The 20,895-nt window shown below is 37.2% G+C and overlaps 1 protein-coding gene across 4 annotated transcripts in view; it reads left to right on the top strand.

The window, feature by feature from the left end:
- Positions 1-561: 561 nt before the first annotated feature.
- LOC135075142 (uncharacterized) overlaps positions 562-20,895 on the top strand; it is a 139,176-nt gene continuing 118,842 nt past the window's right edge. For all 4 annotated transcript variants that reach the window (XR_010257971.1, XR_010257970.1, XM_063969494.1 and 1 more), the window contains exon 1: positions 562-923. The gene's annotated coding sequence lies outside the window, so the exon portion shown is untranslated. The remainder of the gene's footprint in view (positions 924-20,895) is intronic.

Here is a 20,895-nt window from a genome sequence, read left to right as displayed (position 1 = left end):
TGAAAACTATTAGTTAATATTGCAGTAACAAAAAAATATCTAAAAAAGCTTAAATTACTAACATTTTAGTTCTTTATCTTTAAAGAACTTTAGATAATATTATTATAAGATAAAATACTAAAGTGGGTGTTAAAGCTTCTCTCTCTACAGAGATAGAGCAAAGGGCTTTTAAAGTAAAATTAATGCGTCAATTCATACACAAAGTAAACATCACACATCATCACCATTTAACCAAGTTTAACCAACACTACCGAGGTTACATTGAGATTAATGGCATAGTTTCGGCTAGATGAAAGTACCAGGATTAATATTCACGCACTGTACAAGGAAGCAACGCAGGGCCTACATGGAAAGGGTATTAATAGTGCCTCCGATAAACGGCCAATAAGTTATGTAAAGTGCGGGTGCATCGGGTTACATTACAACCCTACATGAGGTTAGGACGCATGCGCGCGCACGCCATATGCGGAATATTAAAGGAGGAAAGAGAAAAAAATTAACTTGTGAAGCCATTTTCGTCTATCCGTCCCCTCGCCGCGACAGGGCAGAGAGCCTCGCGCCGTCCCTTCGAGCGAACGTCTGTGCCGCTCCGACGCGCGAACCGACTTCGACAACCGGTTTATCCCGACTATAAGACTATTTGTTGAGTGACCATAATAATTGTGCAGTGCTATTCAAATACTTTACAACTAACCGCAACTTTTGTGTGGCCATACTCACAGTGAAGTGTTGTTTTCAAAGTTTTCTTGTGTTCCAAAGTGACTGGATGTATGGAATCGGCTCCTTAGTGACGCATTTTCTACTTTTCCATTTGTCGAAAAGTCTCGCCTGAGACTTGCCAAGTAATTTTGTAAAGTTGTAACTTTAAGTTACTTTGCAAAAGGGGACCTCCGCAAGCCACAGCGCATGACAACGACTAACAGGTACTGTTTACATTTTCTCTAAGTTAAAGTTTAATTTGAAAATGGTAACTAGAATATTATATTAGTTGTGAAACTGAAGTTCTCTGTAAGCTTACAAAGATTATAAAATACCTTAGTGTCTAAGGGTTGTAGTAGGAAAATGTAAAGAAAATGGTAGAGCTTTTAATTTTTTTATAAAACGTGTTTAACTTTGATTAACGATTACTTATCGGTTTCGTAAATTATAATAAAACCGTTTAGATAATTTATTAGCTTCGTTAAATATGTATATTCATGTTTTATTGGTTTAGGTACATTCTCTGCTATACGAATGTAAATGGAATTTCTTTCGAATATATTAAAAGGCGAATGTTTATCTCCAAATGTCACTACTTAAGGCATTTCGACCACTTGAAAAATACTTGTAACATTCAAAACTTTTTCACCTGGCCCTATCAGCTGTCGTACTTAAACCGGCTCCGATCAAATTCCAAATAAGACGTTCAAAGTGCATCAATTAAGATAACTCCTATCTAAGCCATAAAGGATGGGGCCAACCTGCCCCTTTCCATTACCAAATCTTAGCACAAGAATCCATTAAATCATTTTTTTTATTTACGATCTAATAACTGAGCTGCACTCTAAAATAGACAAGTACAATAAAAATCCATATAACATCCAATAAATTACAAGAAGACGTTCTTTTTATTGAAGTAACGAATGGTGAGATGAGTTATGGGGTAAGTTTTACCCATAAATCAGTCTTTTCCCTACTATGAGGAGATTTCGATTGGGGACTTTTAGTTCGACGGAACTCCCCTCTGGCAGTTTTTCTGATACTCTATCTGGATTCTGCAATCGAGTGATATAAAGCGAATTTTCGCGAAAACTTTTGATAGGTATTTGTTTATTTTCTTGTTGGCAGCTCTGATAACGAATGTTTGAGTTTTTTATGTTGTCTCTACTTTATCATTATGTAATGAATGAGTAAGAGGCTTTTTAGTCATGAACTGTATTTTTTATATTATGTAAATAGTGACAAGGGTAGTTCATGCAATGAAATCATTTTATTAATGTATACTTGCTTCAGCTCAAGAAGCCTATTAGAAACAGAACAGACAGACCTCTAGAATAAATGAGTAGAAGATATTTTTAAGTTTTTGATCCTCTATCTTCTTACAATAGTAAGAACTCATGGGGTGGATGTTGTTCGTCATACTTAAACATAATATAATAGTCGTAACGACTTAGCATTTATTTCTTTTAGAATTAGATTCTAGAACCGGAGGTTTTGTTTTTGATTCCCAGGATTATACAACGAAATACATTGTACATATATTTTTTTAATATAACAGGTTACATTAACTTGCTCGCCGAAAAACTTGTCATCTAACTAAATATTTGTTTCAATTCTAATATAACCCTAACGACAAGCAAACATCTTGATTCTTATTATATTAGTGCAGATGTTTGGCCAAGTCCCGTTTTCACTTCTGATTAAGTTCGTTGCGGGTTTTAAGACGAGTTTCAGTTTCCCTCGGGAGCTCTCCCGGTTCATTGTTGGGGCTCTGCGGTTGTCATACTTGATCCCGAGTTACAGAGTTGCAGCCAGGGTCACGATGTAGTGATGTCATTGGAACATTTTGGTCTGTAAAATGTACTATTTAGGATATGTTTTAGCATAAAACGTTTTAGGGTGACGATACGTGTAGCTAAACACTGTGACGTGTGTTTAGTTGTAATGTGTGGTGAAACAAAAAAATATAATTTAATGTGCGGTCGATTGTACAAGTAGCTGAAAATTGTAATGAGGCAAAACAAAACTATGCTATAATAATGGTTACAACAACAAAAACTCATAGCTTCTGGTGCAGTAACCGATAGATAATAGTTAAAGGGTTTATGGCAAATGATGAAAAAGATGCCGATGATGATTGAAATGATTCTTTTCTTTTAACAAAAACTAACGCAATTCTTTTGATGTTTCTAAGAAGATAATCCAGTAAACTATTAACAAATTAGAATCATTCAAGTGAATTGCTTGAAAAACTACAGCAAAGCCGATACAGAATCACTTAGCCCAACACGGCCAGAAAAAGAGCAAGCCAGCGAAATCCTGCAACACTATTGACACAACGGTCCCTCTAAAGTGTACTGCAAAGAGGCAATCAATTGAGCAGTTTGTGCTCGTCGGCTGCTCGTCAAGAAAATGGACGTGCTAAATAGGCGAATGACCGACCAGCCGTGAAATGACGTGCCTGTACCATTTGATGAAGTATTGTTTACGCCGTAACCATGAGCACACATAATAGGCGGTCGATCTGCCCGAGTTATTCGAAATTCAGTCGGAAATCCTCGTCTTTAATTGGATACCAAACGGTTTGGGTATCACTAGAGTCATCCAGTTTAAATAGATTTTGGGTACGGTCTGATATCTAACAAGATATTTAAGCTTTCGCATAGGTATTGAAGAGTATGTCCAAGTATAATATCATGTAGTTTTATTTCAGTCCCAAAAAGTAAGATTCTATTTTCATCTTACTTTGTGACATAACATCATCCAGTAAATCAAAAGCTTCTTTGTCTAATGTTTGTGCATTTGATTAAAATTTTGCGGAATGCTACTTACTTCTGAATGAGATCAAGATATGACAAGACAGGACAAGACATTTTAAAAAGTTAAATCAAATTATGGGTAATCTTTCTTGTATCAGCAGTGGTTGCAAGTTCAAATGAAGAATAAAGACGGACATTTTTGTATCCATTGTCATCGCCATATTCGCCATGCACTGTCAACAAGCACTTAATGTAAGTATTCTAAAGCACCTATCCGGAATTTAGACAGTAACAAAATTCATCTGTTTGGGAGAGTGATAGTTAGAACAATTATTTATTAACTAGCTTCTACTGCCAACTTTGTAGGGATAAAAAGTAATTTCGATAAAAAGTAGCTTTATACGATAGCAATCTAGTATATATAGGTCGCCGTGGCAAATAATTCTTCTTCAATTAATTTATATCTTTCATAAATATTACCAAATCGCGTGCCAATAATTTTACCCTTTTCGCAACCATTCATGCCGTTCTTGTCTTGAATAATTTACTCCATCATAGCATCAACGTTTTTAGTATTAAATTATTCCGAAGGTTTATTGCCAATTGACTTATGATATTGTCCAAGCACTTTTGCCTGTGATAACTTAGCTTTGATATACTTTTATTTGCTTCAAAGACAAGGCAGAAACATAATTAACTGGGCTCAAGCGGTCTTAGAAGAAAATTATGCCCATAATAAATTATCGTAATGGCGTTTGTCTGTTCCGTTATTCTTAAGTACGCTATCAATAGTTTTGTCCTAAATATCGGATGACTTGAGGACCCTCAACGATGGTTTATTTAAGAATTTATTCCCGTAAAGGTTTATCGTTAACTTATAAGTATAGTGAAGGTGTAAGTAAATTGTTTGAAGCCTTTATAAGCTTCCATCTATGTTCTTAACTTAGGTAATAAAAAAGTTACCCTACCCTATTACTATGTAGTAGATCTAGTCAAATGATGGTTTATTGATGTCAAATTTATATCTTTTTCCTTAGACATTAAGATTGATACTGTATCGTAATTCTAGCACTTTGCATCTTTGAGTTTGCGACGTTCCCTTTATACCGTCAATTGTAGCTTTTGTCCCTAAAAGTCACGGCATAACTTTTGATTACAAATTGTTGGAATATTTATTGAAGGGAGCTCCTTTGCTTGATTAAAATTCTTTCAATGGCTTACCTATAAACGGGACCCTAATGTGTAGCTTTACATTTAATTTGGTTAGTGGTATTGGCTTTGGAATCAAGTTTTTATAAAGATGTGCAATGTTCTTCTTCTTTTAATGAATAACAACTGGTCTTCTTGCCATATTTTTTAATGTCCAAATCATTGAATAATATGGACAGTCTGTTGACGTTCTGAATAGTCATAGAAATTAACATTATGTCACCAAATACACAAATAATTATTTATCACTCATATTGTATTGTAATCAGAATAACATTAGCTAATAATATCCACAGATAACTTTTGACACGTCATATCCAGCATTGTTTACAAATTGTGTTACATTTTACTGACCACGTCACCATTGATCGTTTTACATTATCACAGTTCCAGCATAATTGGCTCTTTGCAACTCATGGACACCCAATTGACGGCAATCATCAAATGTGCCCAGTTTCGGATTCCCACGGTGCCGGAAGCGTGCACTGGATAGCCACGCTCCAGTACTCGTGGCTATTGTGCCCAGACCTCGGCGTGGCGTCAAAAGCCCTCTCCTCTCCATGGGCCTAGTTGGCTATGCTTAATTCTTATTGCATCATTCGTTCCACGCCGTTTTCCCTTTTTTGTGCCAGATCCGACGCTCGGTGGTCTCCCCTTCGCGTCACGCGTTAGGAGCAAAAAAGCAAATACCTACATCATCGATTAATTTGATTTTATTGCTAACGTTAACAGTTCGAATGATAATATTGTGAAGTTAGCTGGTAATAAAAAGCAAAAACATAAACTAAATGTTATACAAAACAATGATAACTAAAAGGTGAACCACCTTAAAATAGTTCCAAGCTACATTCAAAACAACAACTTAACCCCAAGAGAACTTGATAAACAAAACAATTTCGAAGTGATTTGCGAGACAAACTACTTACGTCAAATAAGTAAGTAGCTGGAGCAATTCATTGCACGTACACTAATAAGTTGCCCGATTAATTTCCTCTGCCATCTTTACGGTTAATAGACTCAATCTAGTCGCTACAGAGTTCAAGAGCACGGAGACCAGAAACACTAGTGAAATTTGCATTCCCGCTTCACTTCAACACAGTCAACATAGTGCAGACCACCCGCGACGCCTCCGGCTATCAGCCAAATACCAACTTTACTCCGACGAGACAGAACACCAAATCCGAAAACATAGTCGTTCCCATCGCACCTATCGTTTGCAATAAGGCGTTCTGCAATCTAGCTGCTACCCGCGAGTCTCGATACGTGCATAAGGTATATTATTGGTTCTCGTCCGTCTTTACAAACAGGGAATCGGCTGCAAAAACAAAAACGTTTTCAATTGCGGTGAGATATCTCCACGGTGAGCGAATTTTTTTAATCTTCGCCCGACATTTCAAATACAGCTGCAGCATTCGAATCTCATTAGCGGACGAAACAAGAGAAAAAAGCTGGGTGTAATAAATTTTAGCAAGGCTCAAGCGTTTACGGTTCCTTTTAATTTGGTTGCCATTGTCGGGGCGTCCCGCGGCGACGCGACCGGGTTCTTGCTAGGATTCCAGCTGCTTCAAACATTAGTTACTTCTTATTAGTCGATTACGAATAGAAATTAAACGCTGAGTGAAGAATATTTATTTAATTACAACAATATAAATCAAGTTCTCATTGTTAAAGTATTTCATTCAAAACAAAAACTGCGAAGATACTGAATGCGATTTATCACCCATTATCTCCGAGTCAAAGAATGGAGACTAATTTCAATCAGAATATCACTTCACACAGTCATAAATAGTTCGAAATTAATTTAACCTGTGCTAAAAAGGAGCGCAAACTCATAAAGGTGGTTAATGTGTTTTGAAAGGTGCAGCGTGTAAAAAAAGCGGCAGATGCATAAAGGCCCGCGAACGATATCATAAATCAATGTGGGTTTTATGTTGGCACGCAATAGATCCAATAGCTACCTCTCCGCCACTTCGGAGAAGCCATGTTTATTTTAAATGATTGGAGTAATTCCATGGGACCGGCTCAAGAGTGCGGACGAATGTGAGATGCATGACTTGCAGTTCTGAACCCTCGCATCACGCCGCAGCCACGACGATAAAATTAATAGTGGCCTCACTATATCGATTGCGGCGATAAACTCGTTTCGAGTGAGGAAAGAAACTGTTTTACACATCAATCATTTGTTCCGTGCGCGTAATTGAAAATACACAGCTGCAGCTTTACGACATAACAAATGAACAACAAAACACGAAAACAATGCCCATTCCGTTACCATCGCACAAAAATGTACAACACAAGGTCGGGCGTTACTAAAGATTTTATGAGTGAACGCGACACGTGTTTGCCAAGTATCGGCTCCAAATGTGGCCCATCTGTGGAGAAGAGAACGTGCCATTTTTGGTCCACATTAAAATTCCCACACATAAAATTGATTGTAAAAAAAGGTTCTACGCCCGACGGGCCCTTTCCTACACAACAAACAAGCAGGTAAGCGAATCTTTACGATCCCTACTAAATTAAATATGTGCAATGCGACGAGGGATTCTACATCTTATTACAGTTGAGTAAAGAATAAGTTGATAAGAATGAAAATTCACAACTCTCTCACAATATTTTGGAAGAATAAAAACTTTGTTTTCTTTTCTAAGGTCGAACGAATATAGCTATTATTCCTTAGAGAAAAAAGTTTGATTTAATTTTGTGGCGACCTTTTCGGGTGTTCTAAGTTTACTGCTTCACAGCCACGTACTGCTTTGCCTTATATGATTTACTTCCTGGATATGTCGTTAACGCACTGTTTTGAACACATTATAGCATTCAATGAAATGTGAAAGGGAGGGGTCTGTATAAAATGTTTTATTTATGAAAGCTCATACGACTGTGTCTGTGGTCTTTGGTTTCGTTTCTTTATAGTATAGTTAGGTATACTTATTGACAAGAATCTTTTGTTATTTAATGCTGTATTGCATATAATTTCAAAATCCTACCTATTATTAGATTTCTTTATACCTCAGTTAATACTTCTGTGTCTTAAAGAGGTGTAAGGCAAGGCATATTTACAGATGCTAAAAGAGCATTGAAGCAGGTGCCAGTGTCAGTTATAGTAACTTGCCACTTGAGGGCTGTTGACACGGCCGTGTTATTCCGGAACTCTTCACACGGCTCCAGGATGGCTTGTCTCATTACCGTGTCGTATTTGCCCGTCATTATCGATGGACTCCTAACATTCCACAGGCTGTCGGCCTGGGCAAACACGGCGGCGGCTGCATACGAAGTGTCATGTCCCAGAGAACAAATATTGGTATTTGTGCTTCACAAGTCTAGGGTTTTAGGATAGATTTTCTGAAAATAATGATGGTGTCTTATTCTCTCACTCACGCAAAAATGCATTTCCAAAATACGTCTGCAAAGTTTCAGATGAATCAAATACTTACGGGATATGGGAAAATCTAACTTGTGGTTTTATCATTCACAGAATCACCTAAAATAGGTATTAGGATAATATTTTTCATGATAATAATATGAACATATTTTATTCAGACACAATTTTTATGTATTCTTCATTATCAAAAGAATATAAAATCGAATATCTATGAGTGAGCTTCGCCGTTTTATGTAGACACTTTTACGGCTTCATTATTGAAATGTAAATGATACACTTAGTACCTCTACTGTAAATTATCGGAAAATCTAGCTTTGAATATTTACACGCAACATTTAACTTTATAATACGGTTACAAATTACAAATCTCGTTGAGACCCATCCGGTTAAGTGTGAAAGGGCCAGCCATGACAAATAAACGTTTATGTCTGAGCATGTGTCATTTCTGTGGTCAGAGATAAAATCAATGTTATTACGCCAACTGTGTGCCTACCATGAGTTTACGTTAGGTGTGCTCGGTAGCGACTGCGTAAAAAAATGACATTTAAATGTATGACATATTGTGCAGCGCCCCTAGCGGCTACTTTCAAGAAATAAAATCTTCATAGAATTTTTTGACGTATTCGCTAGCGAGCTCACCTAACGTAAACTCATGGTAGGCACACTGGTATTGTACCTGACTAGCTGTGGGAATTTTCCGGTTCTGTACGTGTGTTGTCACGAAAAAATTTTAAAGCTGTTTCTTTTCTGACCACGGGCAGTAAAAATATATCAGTTTAACCGCAATTTATGTTATTTGCTTTTGTATCATTTCTGGCTGGTGCTATTTTCGTATTGAGCACTTGTGCATCAAGACAGCCTCCATGATATTAAACAGCTGTTTTGTCTGATTCTTACGATCGTCTTATTTTACTCATTACACTTTTCCAAGTCAGCTCAGATCACTTAAGCCTTGGAAACATCGAATTTCAAATGTATATTTAGCAAGTCAGCTTTACTTTCAAAAGCTCAGTGAACAATATCAACTCATTTGTGGGCACCATAATTACGTTAAAGCTTAATATTTTCAGCGGCTTCCGTATTACTCTAAGGAAACTTATGAAAACACGTTCTGTTAGCCGATCCTGGAGCGCACAGTGATGAGAAAATAATGAGGTTTTAGTTTTCTACGGCTAATCTTGCCGGCTATTTGCGTTGAAAGAGGTTCATCATGCGCCCGATCTAAACAATTTAAAATTATATCAGGCTCTCAATTTATTCGAGCTATGAGTACATGGATAATAGCTCTCTCGGTTGGCCACGTCGAGGATGAGGATGGTCGGACAATCAAAACAATAATGTTGTGATAGGAAGCGGCGGCCGCGGTCCTGTTTATTTTAAACATTCACCCGCAGCAAGATTATCTTCCTTGTAATGCTGTTGCCGCGAGCTGTGTGCTTTGCCTCACCGCTGACCCGTTCCACGCCAAACGTTTGTTTACAGAAATTAATGTAAACAAATTGGTAAGCGCCCAACCCATTGTTTGAAATTATCTTCATCAATGCTGTTATGGTGATCGCTTGTGCTAACAAAACCACCTAATTGATCGCTTCACAACTTCGGTGAAAGACGGAGACGGTGTATCGTGGTATGTGCGTGACTATATTTATCTTTGCAGTTTAATTTATTTTCATCGTAAGCCGTGAGTCATGATGCATTCTCATATTAAACACCTGGATGAGAAAATGTTTTGAGATAATAAACACTATAATCTTGGTAATGGATTATCGTCGCTTTATGATTCATTGGTTTCTAATTTTATACTTTTATATTCTAAGTAGAAATATTTATATCAATCAATATAGACGATTGCGCCAGTGAAGGCTTGTCATTAAGTAAGTTAATGCCCAGCGATGACTGTAAGTAATCTTCTTGTTAACCAAATGGTTCAATAACTGGTTTAAAGTTATTCCTGACTGGTTATATTAGAAAACGGTGTGGTAAGCAAAAGGTTTGGTAATTTATATTTAAAATGGGATACCATTCAGTTGAGAATTTTACTTGAACGTTATAAAGATCGTAAAAGATTACCGTCACCATCGAAAAGTTAGATAAATATGTCGTTATTTACAGATATTGTCACTTTCAAACTGTTTAATTTAGATAACTTCTCAATATTTACTTTGATATGAGATATGAGAAATCAATTCGTGTTTGGATTGAACGAAGGTCTATTTTAGAACATCAAAAAGCCATTACGGTAGGGAGGTGCTATTTCACGAGGTGTGTACAAGGAGTTATAATTCGAAATCGTGCAGTTGACTTCTGAGGCGCGTTGCGAGTGGATCGAACTTTACTGCCTATAAACTCTTTATTGCCCATTCATTGTCAACGATTATTACTTAACCCTCATGACTTATGAAGTAATAAATTCAGTCTCTTCATACCGATCGCGCCACAAATCCGGCCGTGCGAGCCTTTCGGCCGAGTAAATACTCGTAGTACTACGATTAACTTTCTGCTATCAATAAATAAACACAGCTAACATATTTGGATATTAAACTCAAACGGAATTCGATATCAGTACAAACAAACTCATGGAACTCTTTGGAACTTCTGATGATCTGTGAACCTTTGTGGTTAGAATGTATTTACAAAGTTAATATTTGCATAGTTCCGAGTCCACGGCAACTCTCAAAGAAGCGGTCGTGATCCTCAGCCCGTGTCTTAAATTAGCTGTTCGTAATAAAAATACGAATTTACGTTCACGACTAAAGAAAGAAAGACGAAGAAAAAACCTGCGATGGTAAAAAGTATAAGACAGCGCCAATAAACAATGCAGGAATCCAAGTGGATAACAAAGGCAAGCAGTTGCGTGCCTGATTCAATAGATCGAAGATCGGAATAAGCTTAAAATATCGTCTAATGGACTGGCTGTAAATATCCCATTTGTAATTGCAGAGCGGCGATTCCGCGGCGGTATAGAAGCGGCGCTGTTGATCTTGATACCTATCTGGTTTGCGCTGGGCCTCGCTTTCGTGTAAGCTATTTGCAAGTGCTTGCATGCTACCATTTTAGGCTTCGAAATAATGGAGCGTACGCACTCCCTCAAACCCACGGATATTCTCATAGCTCCATTTGAATAAACAGAACCTAGACCCAGAACAAACGTGGATTATATCAGACGTAACGTTATTGCACAAAGGATATGAACTACAAAAGTATATATTATAGAGGGCCCATTGGCGTTATTGAAAGCCGTTTCTGCTTTATACTGTCCCCGCCTTCTGAGGCATAAAGTTATTTTCACAACAAAGCACGCGAAGCCTGTGAGCTCCTTATATTGGACCTCTCTGGAGCCGACCCATTGTAATCTTAATGCCGTATTATATTAATGCGATAAACATCTCGGAGAAGATGTCTGCGTTCATTTTTTTGTGAATTATCTCAGTTTTATATTGGCATGAACACAGTCGTACCGGTACCGTTTCTCTGGTTACAGTGATATCTCGTGCTCTGATCGGAGGGGAAGTATCTAATTCTATTAATAAAATCTTTTCCGATCTTCCCGTTTAATATTTCTCTTTGCTTGACTCACAAAAGATAAGTAACCGCAATTGGATCTGTAATTTTAGAGCTTGGATCTGTAATTCTTTAATGTTGGATTATTTGTTCAACCATTATTAGATGCGTCAATATAGAGATTAATGCCCGTTTTCACCATCGATCCCTAATTTTTAAGTGACCCATATGAAAACAAAATTCCTGTTATGTGTTACCATAGGGGTCACTTAAATATTAGGGATTGATGGTGAAAAGGGGCAAAAGTATTTCAATTTTGAAATAAAAACTAACATCAAAAATTCTAAAGTAGGTAGGTAACATAATATATAATAAACACTTCTAATTTTATTTATAAGTTAAATAAATTGCTCGTGGTTTCGAACGATCTAAAACAATAAGAGTGAGTCACAATAAGAGTGACCACAAAAATAATCAATCATACTTGAACTACTTAAACACAAGCATAATCCGTAACGTCAGCCGCATAATTTAAGGAGCTAGCTGCAGGCTGGCCTCGATTATTGAAATATGTGTGTCATTAAATTATGACATGTTATTAAACATAAATAACAGTGACCGCATAAGAATGTTGGAAGATGACAAGGCATGAAAATCCAAATTTAGTGAGCATTATGTTTAAGTGTGCGCGCACAATGAAACTCTGTGCTTGTCTGAATAATTGCCGTGCCATAGTCCACGGATTTAGTGTCCCGGGTTGCGTCACAATGGCGTATTTAAGTATTTAACCGGTGAAAGAAACTAAAAAGCATTGTTTGGTGCGCCCCGTGACAAATAATAGCTTTTTACTTTTACAGATATTTCTAGAGCAATTTGTTTGGTATTTTTTGGCCGATTCAATTTGTAAGTGGATTTTGTGAGTCAGTGTTTAAGCAGTCATCAATTAAGATACGAAACTCAGATTAGAGCTGACTAACTGAAATACGTCGCAGTTAACATCAACTCTGTTAAAATAAGTGGTAAAGCTGTACTCGTAAATCTGATGTTAACTAGAATAAAAATATAATTTGTATTAAATACTTACTGTGTGAAAACAAAATGTCAAAAAAGTACAAACTTTTTTACTGGGCTTTGATTTTACTTATTCAATTTTTATTAGCAAGGTTACTGAATATGACTAAAAGCGCTTATCAAGTCTTAAATAGGAAGGTAATTTATTATTTATCTTTTTCATTTGTTTGTCTGGAACCAATAGCAGCAACGTTTTGAAACCAACGAATTCGATCATAACTAAAAGTAGGTATATTTTTTTTACCCATTGTTGTGAAAACCCGAATTTTGACTAGATGTATTTCTATTAGCAATGGATGAACTTAATCCATGTTAGACACTAATCATAACATTTCCAATCGAATTTTCATTTGTTTGTATGAAACCAATAGCAGCAAGTCTTGAAAGGTTGTTAGCCAACTAAATGCGAAGCCTATTATTATAATAACGGCGTATTCGAATCGTGCGCACACTTCTAAGTGGAGTGCTTTGTATAGAAAGCTCTAGTAGATAAATACTGCGGAATCTTATGCAGTTGCATTAAGTGTTATATTGCGACATCAATGTATAGTGTGCTGTATACAAGTGTATACTGAAACTAATTTATTGTTTTCTCTAAACTGTCAAAAGCGATTAGTGCTAAAGTAAATGTGATAATAAATGATAATTTTGCAATTATGTTAATTCGATATTATTAGAATGATAGAGTGGTACTACGATGAATATTTTACGTAGAAGCTATATTTCCTGTGAAAATTCATATAATTTTTTGAACAACTGAAGTGGGCAAAAACATTGTACATTCACGTAGACGGAGTCACAGGTAGGAGCTAGTGCAAAATAAATTCCTTTTGTTCGGCGTCAGAACTTTGATCAAAACATTATTTATTCTGGACCATTACAAGCTAAAGAGATCTCAATTTTTTACTATGTCAGAGTACCTTTACTTAAAATACAATGGATTGACGTAGGTACCATTCTCAGCGTGTTTGTATTCTCCAGTACGGCGTCCACATCCCGCTGAGTAATCACCTCGACTTAGACTCAGATTTATGCCATGCCGTTCCCACTTCCCACTTCCCACTTCACCACAATGGGATATTTAGGGCGAACGAAACTTTTGCACCGCCACGCTCATATTTTATTTCTGGCATGCCATATGAATGTGTTGTGGTATGATGTAAGCGCTTTAATGACATACTATTTGATATCGTCCTGGATAAATGTACGTTGATAGATATGTCCTGACGCCATCTTTCTAGGCTAAGCAAAAGTGGTTACTTTATGAACCAGATATTTTTTTAACCTAAGTAGGTTACCACATTATTTTGTGGTGTGGAGACTGAACTTGTGACCTCTGATGTACTAGTCCGGCACAAAAACCACCAATCCAAGCGGTTGACTAAAAACATGCATTTCTTTATGATAACTAGAAATCAGTTTTCATACTAATTAATTCCTGATTAGTCACTGTCGTTGAAACACTTATGGCATAACAACGTCATTGTTCTTTTATTAGTACAAGTTGTAAGTTAGAACAAGAGTGACCTGCATTTATTTTTCAGGTGTTCATTTCCCTAATGTTTCATTCACACAAAATTTAAACCACCAGTTTGCACTGTGCTTGCGGTTATGCTATTTAAGTTGCCTGTTAGTCACTTTAAGCGGCAAGTAGTTAAGTTTAGTGGTAGTGTGGTGTTTTGGTTTACTCATTAAAAGTTGTTGAATTGTGATTACTTTAGTTAAATAAAAGATTATTTGCGGATAAAACAGAACAATGTATTTTGCGGTAAAAATGTACGACAGAAGAGCGATGACAGAGCAGTGTTACCAACACAAACATTAAAGAAATTAACACTAATACAGTTCTACCAATATAATAGTAGAAAATGTTGCGTTCAGTATCTAACACCCCCTCTAGAATGCAAACCCATTTTCTCTATACAATAATAGTGTTTGTCTGACGTAGTCCCCTTCGTTAAAATATCGGCTACCATATCACTACCTTTACAATAAACAAAAGTTACATTTTTACAGTTAACATTATCTCTTAAAAAATGAAATCTGATGTCAATATGCTTAGTTCTAGGCTTATAACAATTGGTAAAAGCTAAACGAATTGCACTTTGGTTATCGCAGTGTATAGGCAGGGGACAGTCTTCTTGCAGGCCTAGTTCGCGTTGCAGCTGGCGGAGCCACAATGCCTCTTGCGTCGCCGCAGCCATCGCCATGTACTCTGCCTCGGCTGTAGACAGAGCAACCGTAGACTGCTTGCAGGAGTTCCATGCAACGGCGCCGTTCTGAAAAAGAAATATATAGCCGGTGCAGGACCTTCTGTCCTCGGGACTGCTAGCCCAGTCCGAATCACAATAGCCTCTTATCTCGTTTGAGACATCTTTGCTATAGCACAACTTCATGTCTTTTGTGCCTTGTAGGTATCTCATTATTCTCTTGATACCGAGCCAGTGCTGCCGACCAGGATTACTGATATATCGACTAAGTTTGTTCACAGCAAATCCGATATCTGGTCTTGTTGCCTGTGCTATGTACAGTAAGCATCCCACGGCTTGTCGATACGGTATGTTCTCATCCTTCTCTGGGTCATTAGCATCAAATTTCGCATTTACCTCTATTGGTGTTTTTACAGGTTTTGACTCTGACATGCCAAAACAATCTAAAGTTTCCTTGATATAATGTTCTTGATCTAGCTGTATAATTCCTTCCTTACGATTTCGGCTTATATTCAATCCAATAAATTGTTTTGCTTCTCCTAGATCTTTCATGTGAAATTCCTTCTGTAATTTCTCCTTTATGTCCGTCTTCAAGTCTTTATTATTGGAGAAAATTATAAGGTCATCAACCCACACGGCAACAAATATCATAGTTTGTTGTTTAATGCAGTAATAAATGCATGGGTCAATCTTAGATCTAGTGAGCCCAATATTCTGTAATACTCCATCCAGTTTTACATTCCATTGCCGGCTGGCCTGCTTCAAACCATATAATGATTTTTGTAACAAGCATACTTTGCTTCCTTCTTCATATGTTTCAGGTTGGACCATATAAATTTCATTTTCCAGGTCTCCTTGCAAAAATGCTGTTATGGCATCCATGTGATCTATGTCTAAGTCATATTTTGCGGCCAATGCAATCAAATAACGGATGGATGTGTATCGTACTACCGGTGAGTATATCTCATTGTAGTCGACTCCCTTTTTCTGTGCGTACCCCTTAACTACAAGTCTGGCTTTATACCTGCTGACTGCTCCGGTCTCATCGGTTTTGATCTTGAAAACCCATTTGCAGGGAAGAGCTTTCTTTCCTGGAGGTAAGTCTGTCAAAAATTCAGGTGTTGTTTCTCAGAAGTGACTGAAATTCTTCATCCATTGCAATTTTCCATTTTTCAGCATTTACAGAGGATAGAGCTTCCTTTACTGAAGTTGGATCTCGGTGGTTTTCAACAGGACAAAAATAGGTAGGTGAGCCGTCTCTCGTTCCAGGCTTGTTTCTTGGTCGTAAGGTCATGGTGCTACATGGTAAGTCTCTCGTTGATCTCGGTGGCGGAACATAAACATCATCTTCACCAACATCGGTCTCATATTCATCGGAGCTTTCACTAATATTTGTTTCAGTAGTGACGGGAGCTTGAGATTGTTGTGATTGTGTCTCTGTTTCAGGTTCAGGTGCGGCTGCTGCGGGCGAGGATGTTGGCGGCGCGTCGGTGGAGCTGTTGACACACGGTAAGTAAATATTACTATTTTTCTTAACATTCTCCAAAAATTCAACATCTCGACTTTTCATAATTTTGTTTGTTACAGGTTCAGCAAGACGGTATCCTTTGGTGTTGTCACAATACCCTACGAATATCATTCGTCGCGATTTCGGGTCCCACTTCTTCCTTTTCTCTTTGGGAACTTGCATCATGACTTCGGAACCAAAGATCCTCATGTTGGACAAATCTGGCAATTTACCTGACCACAGTTCATAAGGTGTTCTTTTATTTAGAGATGTAGTAGGCGACCGGTTAATTATGTACGCCGCAGTGGCTGTCGCTTCAGCCCAGAATGGTTTGGGTAAGTTAGCATCTAACAACATGCACTTTGCTCTCTCCACAAGTGTGCGGTTCATACGCTCCGCAAGGCCATTTTGTTGTGGTGAATAAGGTGTACTAGTCTGGTGTTGTATACCGTGCTGACTCAAATAGTTGTCGAACTCTTTGTTACAGTACTCCAAACCATTGTCTGTGCGTATGACTTTAATTCTCTTACTACATTCATTCTCTACTTTCTTATGAAAATCTTTGAATGCATTTAGGATGCTGAGCTTGTCTTTGAGGAAGTACACATGCACTAGTCTTGAGTGATCATCCACAAAAGTAATAAAATATCTCATACCTCCTAGGGACGGAGTCTCCATCGGACCACATAAATCAGAATGTATCACCTCTAGTAGTTCCGAGGCTCTGGATCCGACATGGTTGAAAGGTTGTCTCGATTGCTTTCCCTCTAGGCAGGTAGTGCAGGTCACTGGTAACTTAACCTTTTCTGAAGTCAAGCTCACTCCCTCAGTACATTCCGGCAGTTTGTTTACATCTGTAAAATTCAAATGTCCCATGCGTCGGTGCCACAGGACAACATCATTTGAAATATCAGAAATACTCAAGTTAGCATTTATTTCTCTGCAAACATTCAGTGCATACAAGTTGTTTTCTAATTTAGCTACACAGACAATTTCTCCTTTACTATTTAAAATCTCACAATTCTTCTTGGTGAAGTTAACTTTACAATTATTGTTGACTATTGAACTGACAGACAACAAGTTTCCAGCAAGTTCAGGTATGTATAAAACATCTCTTACCTGTATTCTGTTTTCAGTATTACCATGTAATATTAAGTTAACCTTCCCAATTCCTTTTACAGATAGTGGAGTATTGTTAGCCACAGTGATGGTAGACACAGGAGGACTTCTCATATCATACATCCAGTCGGAGCGGTTAGTCATGTGCATCGAGGCACCGGAGTCCACATACCACTTATCATAATGTGTAGCATTCGTACAGGCGGAGAATGCTGCTACAAATCCTTTGTCTTCACTTTTGGTTGTTGTTTTCTTCGGAGCACGACAATTTCTACTTAGGTGACCAAATTTATTGCAGTTAAAGCATCGTGGCCCCTTTGGTTTTGCATTGTTCTCGGGTGCTTTCTTCTTTATTGAGTAAAATGCAGATGTTTCGGAACTCGGAACCTCTTGTAGAAGTTTAGTTTTGATATTGTCTGCACATATTTTTACTCCGGAGCTCTCTATGGCCATTATCATGGGTTTGTACATGTCCGGCAAACCCGCAAGCATTAATGTGCCCAGCCATTCGTCATCTACCGAAAATCCTATATTCCTCAATTTATGAGCTGACGTCATGATCTTGTTTACATAGTCTTCGACACTCTTGGAGGAATCCAAAGTTGTTGTAATTAGGTCTTTCAACAATGAAACTTTTCGTGACAATCCATTATCGTCAAAAGCACGTTCCAGGTTTGACCAGACTTCCTTCGAAGTTCTCGCGTCCTGAATATGAACGTAGTTGATAGCGTCCACTAATAAAATCAACTTTGATCTTGCTTTGACGTCTTTGGCGGGATCGACTTTTTCATCTTGAATACAGTGCCAGAGGTCTTCATGCTCGAGATAGGCCTTTACTGCAAACTTCCAATTAGCGTAATTTTCCCTTCCAAGGAGTTTATCGATGTGAAATGCCGTATTTCCAGACATTTTTCACTTTTTCTGGTTTTCGTATAACCTCACTTCGGTATGACGCCACGTCGGTGGATTTTGTCTTCGGTTGTTTCGTTTTATATTTCGGTCTTTTACTTTACTTTTCGGAGTAATCACTTATTTTCGGTCAACTACGCTCTGCTACCATGTTGAATTGTGATTACTTTAGTTAAATAAAAGATTATTTGCGGATAAAACAGAACAATGTATTTTGCGGTAAAAATGTACGACAGAAGAGCGATGACAGAGCAGTGTTACCAACACAAACATTAAAGAAATTAACACTAATACAGTTCTACCAATATAATAGTAGAAAATGTTGCGTTCAGTATCTAACAAAAGTATTGTGGACAGCGGTAAATTACTTGGGGTTTGAGAAATATTTAGTGTCATTTAGATTAATATTATGCACTTTAATGTAACTAGCGGCCGCCCGCGACATAGAAAAACATAGGACTTTCATACAAACTTCCATTTTACCCCCTCAGGGGTTGAATTTTGCAAAATCCCGTCTTAGTGAGCACCTACGTTCTAAATTTGAGACTCCTAGCACTTGTAGTTACTGAAATTACGTGATGAGTGATTGAGTCAGTGACCTTTCGCTTTTACAGATATGCTCTTATATAACATCTTTTGTAAAAGATACAATAGTGTAACTAATGCAAACTTTGAAAAGCTTTCAATGTTTGCTAAATATGACTCTACATTTTCGAATTAAGATAAAATCTTTTTTCCTTATCAGCAGATACAAAATACATTACTTGGTATTACTGAGAATACCCAAACGCAACATTCAAATACAATTGTCACGTCGTTTTATCGATAATGCATGAAAGTTAAAATCGATTTATACGATTTAATACCCGGCATCGAGACGCGATATTCGTCATCGTTATTAAGGTCGGCCATAAAGTGGCCATAAACGCTTTAAGTACCGATGCATTCCCACTTATTAAATCATGGTGTGAAGTTTCACTTCAGTCGGTACCTTTAGCACGAAAAACATTCGTCTTCGAATCGTTTGCGTATTCGAAAGATGAACGAAGAACTAAAAAACAATAGCAAGAACCCTGTGACTTTTATGTGCGTATCGAGATCGAATAAGTGAACGTGACGTACAGTGAACTTATTTTGACAATCGAGATCGTCACGTTATCATTGAATTTGAAGGCTGGGCATCGAACTTCGTTTCCCTGTCTAGTGAGATGGTATTTGAAGACAAAATTTTTTCGTGTTAGAGGTACGGGCCAGTCAAGGCGTGAAGCCGCAATGGAGGTAGCACATGAATAAATAAAGCGGCCGACTCCTCGGGCTCTTTGGCCACTAGTCAACACTTGGTGTAATATTCATAAGAAAGTAACGTTTTTCGCCGAGATGTTTCTGTGAATAATGTAAGAATTTAAAATTTAGACGGTGCAGATTCTAGCAATTCAGTGGTTTTAAAAAAAAAAAAAAAACTTAACCCGTTAAAATAAACACGTGTGGATCTATTACATAAAGAGATATTTACTTCATGAAATTGATGTTTCATACAGAATTTTAAAGTTTCTTTTCTTTTGGTTTGTTTTCGTCAATGAAAATCTTTAAAAAATATACTTTATCACACTGGTATATATTGTTTATTATTAGCATTTTAATGTATTCAATGTGACTGAAAAGTTCAACCATTACAGCCGCAAAGCACTTTGTGTCAAGTGGTAATCCATTTGTGGGATTTATTCGCAAGCAGCTCACTCAAATGTGTCACTTGAGATGACTTAAGTCTCACTTAATTAATTGAACACTTGATTCTCAATAACACTGATATAATAGTTGGGACTTTGGAGTCTTGAGATTAATTTACAGATAGTTAATAAATAAAACTTTAAAAGCAATTCAGTTTCAATAAATAATTGCATTTGTTACATCACTTGCATTTCTCAAGAAAAATAGAAAGCTTTAGAAATATTTAAATCTGGTCTTTTCTTTCACTGACTTGTCCGGCTCGAAGAACCATTAACGCCGACTTTCCTAATAATGACCGATTGCGATCTGCCTGTTAATTCGTAGGTACCTTGTAAATTTCGTTAAACATTGTCCAAGTGCATGGAACGTTTAGATTTCTATCGTGGTGTGAGACTGTAACAAAGCACCTAGACTTACTAAGGCTTAAGTCTCACTGCATGCGCTAACTGCTGTCTCGGGTACCAGATTCAATTAATATTATGTGTAAAAACTATGGTTTCTTGTACTTTTACTCATAATAATACCGTTTAATTTGTTCTATGACCCTTCAGAGTTAAGTGGGTAAACGACAACCTAAATGTGACGTCTTAAATAAGTGATCATTTAAATGGATCAATTTGAAGGAAAGTCAATAAAGATATTTTTAATTTTGAGGACATTTCATTCTAACGAAGTACCTTTTTCTTTGGCTGATGTTTCAATGATTCAGATGTCTTTTATATTATATCAAATCAAAATAAAAAAATCATAATGACTGTTGTTGGATTGTGGATACACAGCTTAAGCGTGGTCCCAGTGTTA

Source organism: Ostrinia nubilalis, chromosome 10, assembly GCF_963855985.1.
Source record: "Ostrinia nubilalis chromosome 10, ilOstNubi1.1, whole genome shotgun sequence".
Classification (NCBI taxonomy): domain Eukaryota; kingdom Metazoa; phylum Arthropoda; class Insecta; order Lepidoptera; family Crambidae; genus Ostrinia; species Ostrinia nubilalis.
This window is presented reverse-complemented; position numbering and strand designations above follow the sequence as displayed.